The 22,177-nt window shown below is 36.4% G+C and overlaps 1 protein-coding gene across 3 annotated transcripts in view; it reads right to left on the bottom strand.

The window, feature by feature from the left end:
- Positions 1 to 22,177, bottom strand: part of SOX6 (SRY (sex determining region Y)-box 6) — a 424,758-nt gene that overhangs the window by 39,637 nt on the left and 362,944 nt on the right. The gene's annotated exons all lie outside the window — the stretch shown is intronic.

Raw genomic sequence — 22,177 nt, 5'->3', positions numbered from 1 at the left:
TGTCATGATGTAAAGAAAAGGAATTAAAGTGAAGATGAGTAGTACCAGGGAAAGCAAAATATTCAACCTTTGTTTTATCACATTGTTTCGCCTTTCAAATATTTGCATGTGAATGCATTCCCTATGTTAAATGCAAAAGGAGTTTTGATGTGACACCTGCAATCTTCTTGGAAGAACAACCTTTAACTGTATTTTCATGGGGGGGAAAACAACTTTCTCTGAAAATCAACAGACCGTGTTACCTATCAATATGCATATTTCAAGTATCTTTCTAGTCATTCATTCGCTTTGATTTTAGCAGAAAATATTCTCAGTTAAAAAAAAAAGTTCCTGAAAGAATATCAATATTTTGACAAGGAAGGAGAAGAGGGAAAATTACATGCCATGGTTTGTAAAATCCTAAGACAACAAAGCTTACATGATGATAATATCTTTTCTTTTATAAAAAATGAAGTGCACTCACAATTCAGTAGTATCAGCTTGTTTTTAATCATAACAAAAAACATTTAGAACATTCAACAACACATTCACAGTGTCTTTGAAGTCATACATTTTTTTGACTTCATTGAAAAAAGAAAACCCTTCTGCAGAGATACTTTCCTTATAAAATATCAATATTTTGACAGAGTAGAAGTCAAGGAAGACTACCCCACGAAGCACTTGCTAAGTAGGCAGAAATAAATGCAAGGGTAAAAATTGTCTTGGGTAGTGGGCTACACTGAAGTACTTGTGTTTGTGATTCAAGATGGACCCTGCAAAACCATGCCTTTTCATGTGAATTTTCTACCTAGCCTCCCAGAAGATTTCCTTCTTTTCTTCAAAGAATAGCGCCGAATATTTATTTGCCAGCCACATAAGATAAGAGGGCCTGATGTCTCCAAGATAGATCTGGGCAGCTGAGCTAAGCAAAGATTTTACCAGTGAGATTGAACACGGGCCGCATAAACACAGGCTGTGGACATGGGCACAGAGAGAAGTTCAAAGCCACTTTCGTTCCAAAAGGCTTCAACTTCTGGCCATTGTGTGTCAGTGGGTATCGCCCTATATGTAACAAATACAGATTGTGGGTGGAGGCAAGGTCTTTACTCAGAGTTTTTCCACATACTTGAGCTAGCTCTCTCAATACATAGCTCCCACGTAAGCTATACTGGGACAAAATATCCAAACCATAACTTGATGTCAACACCCCCTTCAAGAAAATTTCCCCATCTACATGTCAATGGTGAAATGTTTATTTTACAAGCAGTGATGTGATCAGATGCTTTAACTCGTGCAATTGTCAGTCACAAACATGCAGGCAACATAAAAGTTATTGAACACAATTAAAGTCAACTCTGCTGTGTTGTAGCACTGTTGGCTCTCTAAGTGCTTTGAAATGATGATGTATGAGGTAGATGTTGCATATTAAATAAAGATATTTAAATGATAAAGCCCCCTTTAGTGAGAGCTAATGAATGTTAAATGTTACAAGCCACAAGTCGGTGGCTTCCATCATCTTCACACATTATCAGAGTCAATGATGGGGCGGCTTCACTGGTGACAGATAGACTGCTGCACTATTATCCCTATTGCTAGAGTCACTGAACAAGCCATTCAACTCCTCTGGCATTATTTTTAACTTTGCATTGAATTAGCAACTTTTCCCTCCCTACCATGGCAAGATGGATTGATTTTTGTCTTTGCATCAGTGGAGAGAGAGAATGGATTTGGGGTAACTAAAGGAACAGAGGTTTGTTTTCATCTAGGTGGAAAAAAAAAATCAACTTCCTCTTACTGGCAACAAATGTAAAATTGTGATGTGGGGAAAGCAATGAAACAGTAAGCACACAATAATGGCTTTTCTTTGCACTTAGATAAAAGCTGAATTTTTGATGTGCACAGTATATTTTAATAAAATTTTATATACTATGTTTTATACACTTATTGGCTATTCCATAATAATGTGTGTGCTAACAGTAAAATTGCTCTTAAATTTATGTGTGTTATTTATATGTTCCCACGTAACAATGCTTTTTGTTGTAAAAAATATTCTGTTTATTAATGTAACTTTACAACCACTGCATCCAAGATCCGTGGTAAATTAATGACATTTTTATTATTTTATAGTGTCATTAAATTTTTACTGATCACTCCATCAAACAGAGGCAGTAAAGACCATAATGTAAACTGGGACACTTAGATCAGGCAGCAGGAAGACATTCCATATAGTCTGAAGAAAACTGCTAGCAATAAATGATATTTATACCATCTTTAAGCATGTGAGAATACTTGGATAAGTTTGGCAAAACTGTTTCAGTAGTAGAGTGGATTGTGTACTTAAATAACAGTTTGCTTGCCAGTGAGACAAGTCTTTTTCAAGCCATATGCAAGATGACTGACTGCAGCCATCTCCTGAGAACCAGCAATGAAATGTAATGCTACGGGCACCTTCCCTTCTGGGCTACCAAGACTGCACAGCCTATACCATGTGACAGATTTTTATCACAGGGTCCCCCTCTTCCACACACTAAAGTGGAAAATGGTACATACTAAGAGAGGCTTTTTGTTTGTTGCTTTACAAACAAACACATTTCATTTGACAGGTATACACAACTGGACAATGATTTGATGTATTTTATTCCAATGGTCTAAATGAGAGGTATTTTATCAACCTTTACTCAAAGCCTTTTTCTAAAGAACATCTGAATATGGGGTCATTCAGAGCAGGGGGCATTAGCCATATATTAGTTTAAATGAGTAAAAAAGAATTATCTTCTGTTACTTTCACATGTAAAATACCTTGTAACATTATTATTAGGATACTGTACACTGGCTCTCTAATAACCCACTTATAGGATATTTGTGTATACATTTTATACAAATACATACACAAGTTCTACAGATATATAATAAAAAATAGAAATTTCTATGCTCGTATAATCACAAATTTAAAACCACCTATCTCTCCTAAGTGGAATTTTGGCATGAATCTTTTTTAAGTAACTAAAAATTTTGTTGTTATATCTTATAATGCACATTTAAATACTTAAGAGTTTAAAACCTCTTTCAAATGTGTCATAACAAAAAATTTTGCAGGAAAAGTTAATACTGTAGGACCACCAGTCATGTATTTGTATATTCCTGAAGCAGTTTTCTAAGAAAAATAACAAATACATGTGCTATGAATAGGTGTTCCCTTCAAAGTGACACAATATTCTGAGACGTTACTATCCTCCAAGTGTCAACATCTCAGTTACTGAGTACAACCCCAGCGAAGCCTTGTTTTCATCCCAGCTCCAGGCATTAGTGTCTCTCCAGTCCAGGAAAATATTTTCCTAAACTAACAATGAAGCAGCTTTCCCCTTTCCTAACTTCCCTTCCTCTCCTCTGTTCACGTCAATACTCCTGGTCAGTACTATTTGCCTCACTGCTTTCCTTGCCCTCCTATGCTGTTCCACAACAGGTTGGCTGATTCTTTCACAGAGCCTCTTGCATGGGTCCCTTCCCGCCATACCTTTCTGTCAAGTCACCCAGCAGCCTCCTTTCTGGCCTGCATGACGTGGGACACCGCCCTCCCAGTCTATCATACTCCTCACCCGAGTCTACTTCATGTCTTGGTCTTAAAACCTCCCATGGCTTACTGGATTTTTTTTTTTTTAATTGCATGTCGTTAACTCTTCTGTTTACTTTGTAGGTCCTTCATAACCCCAGGTCTTTTAAAATCCAATTCCCTTCAACTCTCTAATCATACATTTGCTCAGAGTAGACAGTAACTTGACTTCCTGTAATAATGCCATGCTCATGCCTGCTTCCTTTTCCTTGTGGCTGCTAGAATAACATTCCCTTCTTTGCTATGTCATATTCATAGTGAAATGCCCAAGCTGTCCTTCTCACTACTCTATATATACACGCATTTTTAATCTTCCCTGTAAAATTAGCCTCTATCCATTCACTGTTAAAGAATTGAACAATGGTCCATATGTACCCTCAGGTCTCCATCAATATCAACAAATGATTTTTCAAGGAGGGATTGCCTCCTACTCTATCTATATCTTATACAGAATATAGATCTATCTGTATCTATATCTATATCCCCATCATAAATACTTACAGATTTTTACAAGGTCATATATTTTATTTACACACTAAGTCAAAACACCTTTTATAAGAGAGTGTCCAACGGTAGCAAAAGCTAGCAATTTTCTAATGTTTCAAGTTTGTGAAAGATGTTTCTGTTCAGCATTCCATGCAGAATTGGTGATATCTCTTTGGGCAGTAATAATTGAAACATGGAAATGCAGAAAAATATCTTAAATATTTTATGAAAAAGAGAAGAGCAATTTTAGAACAAAATAGTTGAATACAATTTGATTATATCCCTTATTATGAAAAAGAGGTTTATAACTTTAACTTGAATTCTTGCAGCTTAACACTTGCATCTTTGTGAATTGTACAAATCACTGGCAAAGGAGAACACAACCCGTTACAAATGCATGGCTTAAAAAACAGAATGGGGGGCCCTCCCTGGTGGCGCAGCAGGTTAAAGCACTGCATTAAGAAGCTTAAGCCACTTCCGCATGAGTTCCATTCCCGCCTGCCCTGGAGGAGATCCACATGGTGTGGCAGACCTCTCCTGACCCGCCCGCTGCTCCCCTCAGCAGTGTACTTTGTAAATCTGCCTGTTCTGCTCCCCACTTTGTCCCTGGTGAATCCTCTCACCCTCCACATCTCTGGCCTGTACCCCAGTTCTGTATGAATAAATAAATCTTTAAAAAAAAAAAAAAGAGTGGGGGCCCTCCCTGGTGGTGCAGCTGGTTAAAAATGCAGCACTAAGAAGCTAAAGCTACTTCAGCATGAGTTCGATCCCTGCCCCAGAGGTGACCCACATGGCACAGCAGACCTTTCCTGACCCGCCTGCTGCTCCCCTCAGCAGTGTACTTCATTGGTTTGTCTGCCCTGCTCCCCAGTCTGTCTCTGGTGAATCCTCTCAGGAAGACTTACTCTAATTCCTGGCTTCAAACATATCTTGCCATGATGTGGTTTTCAAGAAATCCTACTTAAGCACACATTTGGTTTCCTATTTAACAAGTTCTAACATCTTATAAGCCTTCATATTATACCCTATTATACATTTATTAATTCGTTGAAGGATCAAAAATGTAAGCTTTACATTGGAAACTAACTACATTAATTTTAAAAAGATGACTCTCTTTTGAAAGGAGTATTTTGGAGGTAGTTAGAATTAAGTTTTGATGGTCCCAGACAATACTGAGTCTCATTATTAAATAATACTTTGTCAGCTAAAACTATTAATTTGTCTAGTTTTTAATATTCCTTTAATGAAAAAACTGTGATAGGAACTCATGAATTAGTTAAGACTGAAGTTTTCTGTGTTTCTCACATAGCATAAAAAAGCCCACCCAATTGAGTAGGGGTGTCACTTACTGATCATATACTATGTGCAAAGTTCTTTTCAGAGTATATCCTTTAACTCTCAAACCAATACTATAAGAAAAATTTTATTGTTGCTATCAGTATTACAAGAGAAGACAGTGATACTAAAAAGGATTTTTTTATATATTTCATTTAAGTCACTTAACGAAAATTTAGATAGGTATTTGTGCTGAGGTGAATTCAGAATCATAACTCTAACTTAATTACCACGTGATTTCTCTGAGCCTGTTTCCTCATTTGTAAAATGGATCAGCAAATTCTTGTGCTGTAGAGTTGTGATGATTAAATAAGAGATTATATGTGTGAGTGTTTTGCAAAAATAAAGCAACTCATAAAATACCCACTTCTGTTAAAGATACTATTTAGTGTTTGCTAAATATTTCAAAATAAATACTAATGAAGATTGTGTCCTGATCTAAAGCCCAATCTCCAGTCTCCTATATCAACAACAAGGACTGCAAAGCTAAAGCTGCTTTCCTTTTGTCATGGCTACTAAGCATCTCAGAACTAAATTTAAATCTCAACCTAAGTAACCATGCAGTGCCTGAATCCTGCTACTCACTATCTCTCTCTACACCCTCAAATGCTGCGTATCACGTGCATGAGGGGAACCAAACCTCTCTATACAACTTGTATAACCTTTTATGATCTGACTCCTACTCCCTTCATCAGTTTCATTACACGTGTATCCCCTCTTCCTATAAGATTAAAGTTTTTGGAGTTTCCTTAACAGTGATAATATTTCAAACTTTTGGATATTTTTCATATACCATTCTTCTTTTTTAGAATCCCCTTCCTTGACTGATTACATATAATTAGACCTTCTTAGATTTAATTAAAACAGTTCTTCTGCACAAAATGCTTTATTAACTGCCTTCTATCCTTTCCATGCAGAAGTTATCACCCCTCATTTGTGCTGCCACTAGGCCACGTTTATGTAAAAATATAGTACAATATTTATTTATTTACACATTCACATGTCTCTCCAACTTACTCTGGAAGGTGCAGTGTCCATGTCCTATAATCTTTACATCATAAATGCCCTTTATTCTTTCACAATTTTGACACCTCCATTGCTAAGTCTTGATAATCCTGGTAAAATTATTTCCCTTTCCTAGATATTTTATGATTTCAGGTCTTACATCTAGTTATTTAATTCACTTTGAGTTGGTTTGTGTGCATGGTGTGAGGTAGTAATTTAGCTTCATTTTTTTTTTTTTCATGTAGCAGCCCAGTTTTCCCAGCACCATTTGCTGAAAAAACTTTCTTTGTTCCATTGTATATTCTTTACTCCTTTGTCAAAGATTAGCTGTCCATAAATTTGTGGGTTTATATCTGGGTTTTCTATTTGAATCTACAGGTCTGTATCTAGAAGAAAAGGTGGAAGAAACACTACACGACATATACCTCAGTAACATCTTTAAAGATACATCACCCACCCTCCCTAGTGGCGCAACGGGTTAGGACACAGCACTGCAAGCTGGCTGCAGCTGCTTCAGTGCGAGTTAGATCCCCAGCCCCCGAAGTGATCCACATGGAACAGTAGATCTATGCTGACTCACCCACTGCCCCCCCCCAGCAGTGTACTTCATTGTTCTGCCTGTTCTGCTCCCCACTATGTCTTTGGTGACTCCTCTCACCACCCCTTGCACCTCTGGCCTATACCCCAGTTCTGTATGTCTAAATATATAAATATATATATATTTTTTTATTTTTAATATATATATATATATTTTTTAAAGATACCCAAAGCAAGGATGGTGAAGAAAAGGATAAACAGCTGGAACTACATCAACTTAAAGAGCTCTGTACAGCAAAAGAGACATAACACAAAACACAGAGACACCCACTGACTGGGAGAAAATTTTTGCACACAATACTAATGACAAAGGACTGATCACAAATATATACAAAGAACTGATGAAACTCAACAAAAATGAAATGAATGACCCCATCAAAAGATGGCAGAAGAGCTAAAGAGACACTTCTCCAAAGAGGAAATGCAGAGAGCCAACAGGTATATGAAAAAATGTTCAACATCACTTGTAATAAGGAAAATACAAATTAAAATCAAAATGAGATACCACCTCACACCAGTGAGAATGGCACATATTAAACAACTAACAACAACAAATGGTGAGGATGTGGAGAAAAAGGAACTCTCCTACAATGCTGGTGGAATGCAAACTGGTACAATCACTATGGAAAGCTGTTTGGAGGTTTCTCAAGCTACTAAAATTGGCGCTTTCATATGACCAAGCAATCCCACTCCTAGGTATCTACCCAAAGGACACAAGAACAATGATTCAAAAGGACATCCGCACCCCCATGTTTATAGTTGCTCTATTTACAATAGGAAAGATGTAGAATCAATCCAAATGCCCAGAAGTAGACAAATGGATTAAAAAGATATGGTATATATATACAATAGAATATTACACAGCAATCAAAAAAGATAAATTCATGACTTTTGCAGCAACATGGATAGAGCTGGAAGGTGTCATGCTTAATGAAATAAACCAGGAAGCAAAAGAAGAATACCTGATGGTTTCACTCATAGCAGGAGCGTAAGGGACCAGGGGGATAAAAATCAATTGGAATAAAGAAAGAATGACAAACAATGAACAGCAAAACTGGGGGGTGAGGGTGGGGTGGGAAGAATGCACAGAACTATGGTGTTGGAACATGGGTGAACCAGTGCTGGGAAGTCCATGGGGATTACAATAGAGATTTTTAAAAATGCATAAAATGAAGAATGGTGTAAAAAATAAATAAATTCTTTAAAAAATTTACTCAAAAATTATTTCCCTCTTTTTTATTTTAAATTTACTTTTTATTAAAATTAAATTGTCTGGCCCTCCCTGGTGGTTCAGTGTGTTAATGCACAGCTCTGAGAAGCTAAAGCCACTTCAGCATGAGTTCGATCCCCACCCCAGAGGTGACCCACATGGAGCAGCAGACCTCTCCTGACCCACCTGCTGCTCCCCTCAGCAGTGTACTTCATCAGTTGGCCTGTTCTGCTCCCCACTCAGTCTCTGGTGAATCCTCTCACTGCCCCCTGAACCTCTGGCCTATACCCCAGTTCTGTATGCATAAGTAAAAAATCTTTAAAAAAATAAAATTGTCAAATCTTTTATTGAAAGTGAGCTATAGATGATGAAAAGGTAAGTAAATAAAAAGGAAGATATGTAAGTTGAATGACAGGGTAGTCTCCTGGTCAGGGTTGGGCTAGTACTGAGATACAGGAAGTCTACCTAATTATTATTATTATTTCAAAAGACTCAGCAAAAAGAATCTTTCCTAGACTCTTGACAACAATCACCACTCAAATATTTTTATGTACTTAATGCTTTGCAAACCATCATTATAATTCACTCTTTGAATTAATAATGCTATTCTTTCATGAAAGGAAAATAGAACAAAAGTATATAAATTCCAGAGAAATTTAGAACACCTAGAAAAACAACACCTCTAAAAAAGATGAGTTCTTTTAAAGCTTTAATCAAGTGGGATCCATCTGTATTGTAATCTCAAAGAAAATAATTTCACAAGAGTTTGGAAATACCCAACCTTAGATGTTTACATATATCTTTATAAATCATGTTTATGCAATGAACTGTGTCCTCTTAAATTCCTATGCTGAAGCTCTAACTTAAGCATCTTAGAATGTGACTGTGTTGAAGACAGAGACTTTACAGAGGTGATTAAGCTAAAACCAGACCCTGCGGATGGGCCCCAATCCAACATACTGGTGTCTTTAAAAAAAAAAAAAGATGTGGGTCCTCCCTGGTGGCACAAAGGGTGAAAGTATAGCATAAGTATAGCATGATGAAACTATCCAAAGCCACTGCAGCATGAGTTCAATCCCTGGCCAGGGAGGTGACCCACATGGCGCGGCAGACCTCTCCTGACCCGCCTTCTGCTCCCCTCAGCAATGTACTTCATTGATCTGCCTGTTCCACTCCCCACTCTGTCTCTGGTGAATCCTCTCACCACCTGCATCTCTGGCCTGTACCCCAGTTCTTGTATGCATAAATAAATCTTTAAGAAAGAAAAAAGAAAAAAGAAAAAAAATAAGATGCATTTGGGTCATATGGGAAAACATCTGGGATGTGTGCTCACAGAGGAAAGAGCATGAGAGGACACAGAGAAGTCAGTCAACTACAAGTCAAGGAGAAAGACTCAGGAGACACTGATCCTACTGGCACCTTAAAGAATCTTTGAATTCTAGTCTTCAGAGTTATGAAGGGAAAATATTCTATTGTTTAAGCCATACAGTCTTGGTATTTTGTTGTGGAAGCTGTAGAAAACTAATACAATGGCAACTTTTTTCTCTTGTTATGAAACAGCTTCTTGCCCCTACCAAAAAAAATATCAAATAAGAAAGTAATACATTTTAGAAGATGCAGAGCTTCTTGAGGGTATATTTACGGAGTTTTCCAAAACATTTCAAAAGATGTACAAGTCAACAGGTTTCCCTCAAGATTTGAAGGGTATACCAAACGAAGCAAGTTTTCTCTCTACATCCCTAGCAAGGACAATGTTCTGCATATCTCTTATAACATACACTAGGGTCTTGTCACTGATCATAAGAAGATAAATGATAAAATAGTATTAATCTGAAAGTAAGAGACCTTTTTAGACTTGGGAGTCACTGGATTAAATTAGTTTCTTCAGGGATATAGTGCTTTCTGAACCCCTTTAACCAAATGCTTTTCTGTCTCTTCATATGGTTTTAATATGGCTTTAACCAATTGTAAGGCTATTTATAAGCTTGCAACTCACAACTAGAGTTATAAAGTGTTGAGATTTAAGCAAATTCAGTCATGTGGCAGCCCAATGCCTATTTATATGTGGTTTCAGACTTTCTATTCATGTATAGAGGCATGACACATATTTATTCCTGAATATTTTCTGATTAACTGTTTACTTCAGTAACAGGTTCACCAAAAGTTTCATTGTAAAATTATTTGAATCTATTAAAATAGAGCACATAATTTTAAAAACTAGAGTTTTATCTCCACTTAACTGCCAAGATGGTTTTGTTATTCTAACATTTATCGTATGAACAAAGAGTGTCAGTCATAATAACATTAATGACCAGTTAAGCAAATATCTTCATCTAAAAAGTTATCTTGGGAATTCTATTTATTTAAAAGTGAGGCCCTTGATTTCAGATAACTATTTAATTTATAATGTGTACTTTTAAAAGATTCTGTGAACACAGGTGCAGTTTATTCAAGTTGAAGACATTAAAACTACAATAACCAAGAATAAATATTTTCTTCAAAAATATACCTCCCATTTAAATTTTAACTTGCAAACTGAAAATCTGAGATTTTTCTGAGAAACACAAATACAAAAATGGAAAAACTGTGAGGGACTGCCACTGTGCATTTAGTTTTAATTTATGAGAACTATAAATATATCACATTTCCTGAGATTTTCCTATAATTTAAAGAAATATGTATGTTTTAAAAATATATATCTTTTAAAAAAAGGGCGGGGGCATAAGAAAGTTTTAAAGAAAATGTAAAGGTCTCTTCATTCAGAGAATATAGAAACTAAGGAGACTAGGATACTTGCCTAAAGTCTACATTCTGCAGTTACTAATTGAGAACACGTCTCTTAGTCTCCAGATTCTGTCCCATGCGCCTTCACTTGACTACTGTGCATCATATATGCTCTTAATAGACTACACTGACCCCTGATCACATTAGCTATAAAATAGAAACTGAACTAACTTAATCTCTATGGCTTTTTCTGTTTCTGAAATCTCATGATCCTACGACATTTGAATTTCTTGCTTCCTGCACTAGAGCAGGCACTAGACTAGTAAATCACTTTTCTAAGTCATTAAAAGTTCTGAGCAACTATTCATATTCTCAAGGAAATCACTCAAAGATAATTCATTCGTCAAATAACCCTATCAAGCTCTGACTACACTTAACCAAAAAACATTTATTTGCTACTTCAGGAACTTCTTATCTACCTCAGGTAGAAGAGACAGAAGGGACTGGACAAAAAAGGGAGGGAAGGTAAAGGAGAGGTGGGCAAACTCAGAAGGAAATACTGTCATCTGAATTTGGCATAGGCATGCCCTATGTCCCCAGTTTGGCATTAGTCATGGTGACACTAGCACAGAATTCAGCCCCTGTTGCCTGAAAACAAAGTAGCATAAATGCAAAAATTGTTCCTAAGAAGAGAATATATCTTCAGAAAAAACTAACTCCTTGACATCAAGATTGTGTACATTCTACTATTATTTTCCTCTTTCTAGGAAATGGCAGTCAAGGGAAATCACAAATGACTTTTCAAATAAAAGTAATCCAAGACTTTAAGATTAAAATTAGAAATTGTTTTCATTTCATGAAAATTAAAAAAAAAACATTTTAAAACTGAAAAACTTTTAATGAGCCTCGAAAGAAGAAAACATTTTGGTCCCACTTCAAAATAGTACTCCAGCATGGCACCGTCACAAAGGACAAAAGCTAGTGTCCAACTGTGGTGATATGTGTTAATTGTATGGTTTCCCAAAGATGTGGGAGAACTGATATCAATTACAGTATAATTACCATTACTTCCAACAGAGTTAACATGTAGTTACCACAAAATAACGTACAATTAACTGGTGTCACATTGCACACCAGACTAAATAAGATACAAATTAAAAATTCCCAAATGTAGCCATAATATTCTTCTATCTTTTAAAAGAACTAAAACAACAACTTTTCTCTGATAATGTCACAGCACTTGTCAGAAATTAATGCAATCCGTTCAAAGAAGAAAAAATCAAGACAGAAGTTAGAAAGAATCATTTATAGTCATATAATGAAAAACTGCATAGGGAGGATGATGCATCTATCAACCCAAATTTAAATGCAATAACCTACAGCTATTATAAATACAATTTGTATTTTCCTCACATTTCTTTGAGTTGCTGAAAATTAGCAGCTTATTTTAAAACCATCAAGAAGTTCATTTTGAATGACATCTAATATAACTTTTTATCAAACTCCGAACAGGAGCGGACTTTAGAGATGCTAGAGAGGGGCGCAGCAAGGAGCGCAGTCAGAATCTCCTGTTCTGCGAAACTGGAAGTAGCAAATCATCTCTTAGTAGAAGCGATTTCTTTACAAGGAGATGAACCAAAGGGAGACAAAGGAATGCTACCGTTCAGTTTGAAGAAGTAAGATTCTTCGTTGGAATGTCTCAAGTCAGCAACATAACACAGGATGCCTCCACACGCTGCGTTGAGAGGGGCAAGTGTGAACGCGACAAGCCAAATGCTCATCTAAGGTTTAATTAGAAGAGAACTGAAAATGGCAGAGTGCAATGCTGTGAAGTTGATGAGAGGACAAAGGGAAAGTGGCTGTATTTAAAATCCAGCGACAGTGTATCTGCTATATCCGTTTCAAACATCTGGGCTTCCAATTATTTATTGAACTCATGTGTAAGAGTTATTTGGGAATACTGCAAACCATTATAGAACAGAAACATACAAACTGCTTTATAAAATACTTGCAGTATTGAACTCTTGCTGAAATCTTGAACAAATGGGTACAAAACTGCTATGAGATGATTATCTTTTAGTAAACGTGTGAAAACCATGAAAAGGTTAATATACTAGGAGTAAATGTTATAAACAGCATGCTATTAACATAGCAGCCAACATTTTATTAGCAACTCATGTTTTGCATATTTTTGAAGACTGAGTTAATTTCCTCTATCTGACTATTTTGTATCTTAGTGACATTAAATGAGGCTAGACACATTTTGTTTGAAGATTACATAAGCATATGCATAGACCCACAAAGCTTTCGGAGCAGTTTGTTCACGATGTAGTCAGTATTTTCCCTTATCCTCTGAATGTGGAGCTCAGGAAAAGATGCATTATTCTTGCCACAGTTTCATGTCTTACTTTCTTAAATTCATGGCCTTTTTCTTAGACTGAGGGCACTGGAACTGTTAGGAAGGATAACAGAACAATGGTGGGTATACCACTAGACCATGTTATTTCCCACATCAGTGCTGCATTCCTTTGATTATTGCAGCCTCAAAAAATGTGCTGATTGTTGTGTGTGTTAGGCCACACTGACAACCCTGAGAAGCTAATATCCCAGATAGAGTACATTATGCATATGATATAAATGAGGTATTTGCTTGCTATGCTTTGGCCATTCGTCATTAGAGTTGGCAAACAGGGAGGGTGGGTGCAAATGCATTTTCTTCCTTTCTACTATGTAGAAAAAGCAATGGAAAAAGCAATCACTTGCTTTTCACAGATGACTTTATTTGGCACAAACTTGAAATATTTTCCATTTGAAGTGAATTTGAGTAGAGTTTTTAATTTGTTGTTATTATATCTGGGGATAAAAGGTTGCCATCTTCATATTCAGAAATTAGACAATGAAAAGCAACATATATTGGTCCTAACAGTGAGACTAGAGACAGCACTTTATTTCTCAAAAACTCAAACTGATTTTCAGCTTTCCATTTCAACAGACAAGTTAAATATCAGGATAATAATATATTTGAAGTTAAATTTTTTTAATTAATAAACTAGAATTCAGTCTTGAATATCAAATTTGGGAATAAAACAGTGGAATACTTTTAAATTTAGCATTTCATTTCCTGGTCTAAAAAGCAAGGGTTTCGATGTAGTTAAAGCGCTTCTGGAAGAATGAAAGACGACACCTACTAGTATATACATATGTTGATTTTCAGTGATGCACACCAGAAACTTATATTACACTACAACACAATGCCATTTCAATAAAAATTAATTAGTTAAAAAAATTCTAGATAAAATGAAAGCGTCACCTCCAAAAGCTCTCTTACTGACCTATCAGTAAACAGTAGATATTTATTCCTAAAGCTAAGCTAGCCACTCTCCTTGCTGCTCTCTATCACCTGTCTAGACAAAGACAGACTTGGGAACAGACCAGGATAGAAGGCAAAGAGATTGTTCACTCAACCCCAACAATTGTCTAGTGAGAGTTAATGTGCTGTCTCAAAGAAAAAAACAGTTATTCGTGGATCAAATAACTTTCCATGTGAACATTATATTTAGCAGGGTTTTGAAATCTCTGAAGAACTTTTAATGGCATTTTCAGATGAATTAATGAGTTACAAAAAGAAGATCATGAGCATAACAAAAGTTTTAAGATTACAGCTCTTCTATCTCTTGCATATATGTGACACAAAGGTATGACCTTAAGAAGGACCAATTCTTCATTGATTAAATAAAAAATACATTCAAGTTTTTATTATGACCAAAGTTTTAGAGTTCCATAGTTGAAATAACAAAAGAACAACAAAAAATGTTGCTAAGGGGCTGGCCAGTCTTTGGACTCTATGAGGACCAGCAGGTTAAAAATTGCAACTTACATCAGTCTTCAAGATGTATTCTTTTTGGTAATGTGATATGAAGAGTTAGGTTATCAGATTGCTCAGAACAAATAAACAAACAAATCTTAATGTAAATATAGTATACTTCGGAACTACTTGGTTTGAAATATTAGTTTTCCCAGGAAAACTACCAAGCTATTTACAGCATTCCCCCGTTGTACCTCATTTTAAAAATAATTGTCTTTGGTTCTACATAGCTATATTCTTTTCCTTCTGGATAAGTGAATCTGACTGCAAACTTCATCTTTACTACAGTTTCCTATTTGAAGATAAATCACTATTAAGAATTCCCTCAGACATCAACTATATATAATGTTTCTCTCATTAAGATACCTTTAAGAGAATATGTTTGCAGAAATGATTCTGGACAACAAGTCAGCACAAAGCCAGTGAAATTCATTAACTCTCACAGTGCTGTTATCTGGCTGTATTGTGGTAATCAGTAAATCTAGCTACATTTAGCTAATTATTCATCCTCAGCTAATTTTTTGAGAAAAAAAAATAAATGCTTCCTATAAATTCCAAGAATTTTGGCACAACAGACCTGATTCACTTCAAATAGATTTCACTTCCTTTCTACATCCTCTCTTTCCCACCATCACTCACAAAGATGATAAACAAACAAAAGAAGATTGTTTTATTTATAGAAAAAAAAGTGATGATATGCTACTTATTTGTGCTATCAGCCAAGGCAGCTTTGAATCCACCTCATTTTAATAAAACAGGAGGCAGGAGGCACACAACATAAAACCTCCCTCCTAAGTGGCAATCGTTGACTCAATTACCCTGCTCCTCACACAATAAACATGACACATGTTAGTTTTGGTGACCACCAGCATCTTATAAAGGTTTTCACATACTTATCTCATTTGTAAAGTATGACCATCCTAGTTTACTTATAGAATATATTGAGGCTCACTCAGATGAGCAACTTCCCTAGCTCACACAGATAACAAGAGCCCACGGTAGGCACAGTTATTTGGATTCAAAACCCCAGTTAAATTTCTTTTACTGTTCTGCACAGCTTAATTTATGGGACTTGACTCTGTTTTAGGTTACAAGTCATTAATCAGGAAGATCAGCATTCAAACTGGCTTCTAAAGCCTTCTAAGTCAGTATTTTATAAATTTAACTTTCTGAAGATATTCAAGTCTAAGACATTACTGCCAACCATTTAAATAAATAAAACCAGTATTGGATTCTAAATAAATATGTAATGGTTTTCTCCTAGCACCCCTATGTTATGCTATGCTGCCTTCTTATATGGTTCATTCTTATGCAAAGTTTTAGAGGCCCAGTGGTTGATGATGTGGGGGAGGTGGTGTGCTCTCTGAAGCTCCTGTTACAATGGAGTAGCCTTCATAGATGCAGCAACTACACATACTAGTCCTGCCATACAAGAGGGCAGACAGCGGCTGCCCCTTGCAATTTTTAAGAACTTGGAGGAAAATCTTTATATGTTGTCAGAGACTGCAGCTTTACAGAGGTAGGCTGCAAGACTGCAGAGGAAGTGGGAGATTATAAAGTGAAAGGAGGAAAGGAGGAAAGAATAATGAAAGGATGGAAAGGAAGAAGGGTGCTGCATCAGGGAGTGGAGAGAGAAGGGAGAGAGGGTAAGAAAGAGATTAGGAAGGGAGAGAGGAAAGGAGAGAAATACACTCTCATACAGTTAAAGGCTGCATTAGAGAAGTAGCAACTGTAGGAAACTGATCAACAATGTCCAGAACAGAACACAGAAGTGGCAGCATGACAGAGTAATTTGGGACAGTTGAAAAAGACCTCATAATTTTTCAAAGGCAACTCTCCTGTAATATGAATTTCTTCTCAGGAAGGCCAGATGCATACAATTTCAGACTGCCTCAGATGAAAATAACTTTTTTACCCCCATAAGAGTAACAGCTTCTTCCAAAGTCTGGCCTCCAATCAGAAGTAAACAAGCAATGAAGAATGACTGAGCATCTCTGGCTTATGGTTGGGGAAAAAGCGAAAAGACAGGGGTTCATCTTTCAAGTTACCAGTATTAGTAACCTGAGATTGTGCTGCAGTGGCAAGTATCAAATTTATATAGAGGAGGCTTGGGTTTGAACCTTTAATAACGCCATTAGCGCTCAGTGAAATGGAGGATGATGATGGATAACAATAACCTCTGTATCACAGGAGTTATAAAAATCACATGGGATCTTAAAATAAATTCATTTATCATTCAGAAATACCTATATATCTGTGTTCTTTAAATGTAAAAGACATAATTATTTATTTATACCCAGAAAATCTGGGGTATAGGCCAGAGGTGCTGGGTGTGAGAGGATCTGGGAAAAGACAGAGTGGGTGGGGAGCAAAACAGGAGAATCTACTGAAATATTCACTGCTGAGGGGAGCAGCAGGTGAGACCAGAGAAAAATTGGTCAACCTTTTATAATTCTGTAAGAATACAAGTCAATGACTTTAGAATCTTAAGTCTCAGCACAAAGGCCCCTGAGGATAATTTTCAGGGTGTACTAATTTGAGTGAAATGGGATGTCAAAATCTAAAGAAGCTCACATAACTTTCAAGGCAAATCCTTCTCCTAGACCTTCTAGGGAAATCCAGGTAGATTCAAATCTCAAATGAAGGCAGATAAAAAAATATATATAGAATGTTTTCAAGTGCTACTTGATGTTTCTCAAAGAAGCCTAAAGGATAAGAATCTAGACAGACTCTATGTTAGTTTTGAGGAGTTTTTTGAGAAGAGCTCAGAATAGTTTAGAATCTACTCAACTTTTCTAAGGTTGTACTTTAATGAAACTAACTTAAAATGTTTAAGTTTTACTAGATTTTTTAAACTATGGTTTGTCATCTAATGGTCTAAGCCTTACCTTTAAAAGTGTTTCTGCAAAGTATTTTTGCCAACTTAGAATCATAACTATAAATTTTTCTCTAATATGATTTTTTAAATACCTGAAAAATTCCTAACAGCAGGTGTTTTTGATTTTCTGCATCTCAGATATTTTTAAATAGTTTAATGTATTAAGTATATCCTAAAGTCTATCAAGATGAAACACATCTAATTTAGAGATTGCGAATTCCTCAAAAATGCTTTATGAATGTTCTTATGTGCAGTGATGACAGCAGTCTAAGTCACATGACACTAAACTTTAACATATCTCTCTGCATTTTGGTTGCCTTTCCATTGGAAAAGTTCTGCTTCTATGACAGTAGGACAGGTTCTAAGCTCAAAAAGAGTAGAAAGGCAGCTGATCTAGAAAGATTAAGAGATTGAATTATGGGTTAGAAGGACATGTTATAATGGCAGGTTAGAGCTATAAAATCCTCATTATTAATAAGTTTGTTCTATATATGCCCAAATCAGTGACTCTTTATACAAGGTAGTTAACTGTGATATATCACATGTTAATCCTCTTACTCGACCATCCATTAGCTGGACATTTTCTTGATTTAAAACACATAAATAAAAGTAAAAGTCTTATATTTGCTCCTTTCTCCATTCCTACCCCTACAAAGTATCTTGAACCTTGTCAACCTATATAAATTTTCACCATTCTTTCCATTTAATGTGCAGAGGAAAAAAGGAGCCAAACAAGTTTGTTGTTGTTTTTTATGAATTAGGTCTTAAACTAGTAGCTAGGCAACCAATCAAGTAGCCCTGACAACAGAAATAAAAGGAACTTGATGATTACATTTAGACAGAGCCTATATAGAGTAGTGCCTAGTGCCCAATGTTACTGGTTCAAATGTAAAATTTAACACAAGTAAAACTCACATCTTTTTTCCAATTTCACAGCATTTTTGATCTGTGTATGCTGCTTTAGAAAAATATTATCACAAATATAAACATAGCTATTCCTGTCAAAAAAATATGCATGAAGCATATACATCTATGTAGACTTCTTCATCTTCTTGATTTTAACATTCACTTCATTAAAACTGATGCTTGAAACTCAGATGTATGTTGTTTTAGGTTTTAGGGGAAATTGCCTTGTCAATCTCACAGAGATGTAGAAAACAAACGAGAGAAGGAAAGAAGGAACATGGGAGCAAAGGATCTAGATCTGAGGTTTTCTGATCTGAGAAACAAGGTAGTAAGACCTACATCTTCAAATCTGGGAAGGTTCAAGGAATGTATAATATGTGATAAAATTTCTCAAGTTTAAAATACTTCTTGACATGACACAGATAATAGTATAAACACTTAAAAAAAATGACTGTTCTTCTTTGCAAGTGGAGATGTCACAATTAGGATTTGTTCCTCTACTGCAATATCTTTAATGTGTTCATACACCTCATAGGACAAGTTGTTTTCCTGGTAACAGAGAAAAAAAGCACTAAACATGTTAGTCACTTGCTCACCAAAAAGCACTTTCAGCCTGCCTAAAGAGTACTCTGTAACCTGTGGCAAAAACAAAACCTCACTAGTCAGTGTGCTATACAAGAGTTCATTCGTTCTAGACACACAGTGCTAAATAATTTGCGCACAATCCTGTTTCACTTATTGTTGCATGACTATATTGATCTTCTGCCTGAACTTATTCTGTCATGCAAGAATGAATATCTGAATCAATTGTATAAACAGCAAGGAGCTGTGGCAATTGACACTGTGAAACAGAACTCCAGCATGCTTTTAATTTCCAATAAAAGGGGGCACTATTACCTCAGTGTAGTGTTGATATACAATATATTGATGTCTTTGAGAAGTATGGCTGAGTAGCAAAACTTACACTTGCAAAAATTGAACAACTGCTTTTTTTGAATAAGCCAATGCAAGTTTACACTGGACTTTGGTGATTAAATTATTATTTACTTGATTGACAAAATGCTATTTTGGCATGAGAAATACATATGGTTACCAGGAATCAGTTTAAATGTTTCCCAAATCATAGACTGAAATTCTGATTTTTTAAAACATGAAAATATGTATTAAACTAGCAAGCACAAAAATTATAGCATACTATAAAATAAAATTTGAACATAATCATGTTGACCATGGCTTAGTCCTAGAAGGTAGCTAGATTATAAATGTTAGTTTAAGAATAGAAAACAGAATGGGCAAGATGGCAGCAGAGTAAAGATGCCAAAATGACTACATCCAGGCTTGCATGGGAATATATAAAAATGGACTATAGACTTACATGCTACGAGTTTCAACCCAGATGAGAACACCCTGGACTCACTGGAAGGAAGGTAACTGAGGGAGAATCAGTGATTGGGGAGTTCCGTAAGAAAACTCCTATCTGGAAGCGCCACAGATAGGATAAGCAGAACCCTGCAACTCCGATCAGGGAGCGCCAAGGCTCTAGTGCAGCAGACAGAGGCTTCCTGCACATTTGGCTTGGTGAGTGGAACCCAGACTATGAGAAAATACTGCGCAAGAGCCTGGAAGGTGGGGAGGAATACCTGGTGATCTGGTGATTGGAGCAGCTGTAAGGCTTGCAACAATTTCACCCACTCCCACAGCATAGGCCTGGAGGCTTGTTCCCAGCATTAGTCACTAAGGTGGGGCCAGCAAGTTCACAAAGCCCCTGAGATAAAAGGGGAGAAAAATGGTTAGACTGAATCAAAAACAGGTCCATTAACACTCCCCCAAGTGGTAGGGAAAGACTACTCAGGGAGAGACTGCACTGAGTGGGCACAAAGAGCCCTGGAGGCCTTGAGGGAGGAATGACAGCCTGCACAACTGTGGGGGGAGAGGGGTGTAGAATTAGGACTCAAGGTGTGACTGAACAGCAGTGGCTAGAAGACATGTGAGCCAGTAAGGCACTGCCTTGCAAGGCTCACAGTGCTCAGATAATAAACAAAACCAGTGACTGGCTCAACCACAGGCCCAGCTGCAACATTTCTAATGCACCCCACCCCCAACAGCTGCATTCAAGCATAGAGGGAACCCGGGACATCAGAAGGCTACAAAGATCAACAGGCACCTTCCAAAGACAAGGACTCAGTGATTTACCAGAAGCAGCTGAACACCACAAGAGACCCCTGATTGTCACTGATAGAGATGACAGACATAATTTCAAACAGTAGGGGCTGGAAAAACAGGAGATATTGAAACAAAACAAGGCTCACAATACCCTCCATAACTGAAGTGTCTGGAAGTCCCTCTGCCACCCAAGAAAGAACATCCAGAAAAAATGCCTATCAATAATAGCAACACTGTATCTCAACGAATACAAAGTATTAGAAAATACACAACAGGGAAAAGAAGACAAACAAATATTCAAGTAAGTCTACAGGGGAAAATTCACCACAAAATGATCAGTCAGTAGAAACTACCAAAGAAGTAGAAGAACTGCTTAGCCTACCAGATAGAGAATTCAGAATAATTGTAAAAATAAAAGGGTGTAAAACAGTTCTACAAGCAAATGGACCAAAAAAGAAGTCAGGAATAGCTATACTTATATTGGATAAAAAAGACATAACATATCATATAAAGACATAACATATCATATATAACATATAACAACATATATGTTATATAAAGACATAAATATCAAATAAAGAAGACATAACAATCGTCAACATATATGCACCAAATGAAGGAGCACCAAAATATATCAGGAAACCACTGTCATCTATGAAAACATGTATCAGAGAAAATACGTACATAGTAGGAGACTTCAACACGCCACTCTCCACAGTGGACAGATCAACAAGACAAAAAATAAGCAAAGACACTAAAGCTCTGAACAAGGACCTGGACAACATGGGTCTAATGTCTCTATAGAATATAGCACCCCAAAAAACCTCAGTACATATTTTTCTCAAACCCACATTGATCATTCTCTAGAATTAACCACATACTGGGTCACAAGATAAGTATCAATAGATACATTAAGATCAAAATCATACCAACTATTTTCTCTGATCATGAAGGAATCAAACTAGAAATAAACCATATGAGGAAGACGAGAAACCCACCTACCCCGTGGAGACTGAAACCCACACAACTGGAGGACCACTGGATCAATGAGATGAAAGAAGAAATTTAAAAACACCTGGAAAAGAATGACAACAATGACACAAGTCTCCAAAACTTATGGGACATATTAAAAGCAGTTATAAGAGGAAAATATATACCAATGCAAGCTCACATAAAGAAACAAGAGATAACTCAAAGAAACAACCTAATGTCCCACCTTAAAGAACTGGGAAAAGAACAACACAATAACCCAAAAGCCAACAGAAGACAGGAAATAATAAAGATCAGATCAGAAATAAATGAAATGGATGTTAGAAAAACAGTCCAAAAAAATCAATGAAACCAAAAGTTGGTTCTTTGAAAAAATAAACAAGATAGACAGGCCACTAGCCAGACTCACAAAGAAAAAACAAGAGAAAG

This window comes from Condylura cristata, unplaced genomic scaffold, assembly GCF_000260355.1.
Source record: "Condylura cristata isolate star-nosed mole 26May11 unplaced genomic scaffold, ConCri1.0 scaffold00015, whole genome shotgun sequence".
Classification (NCBI taxonomy): domain Eukaryota; kingdom Metazoa; phylum Chordata; class Mammalia; order Eulipotyphla; family Talpidae; genus Condylura; species Condylura cristata.
The sequence above is the reverse complement of the archived record's forward strand: the minus strand, read 5'-3'. Positions and strand labels throughout refer to the sequence as shown.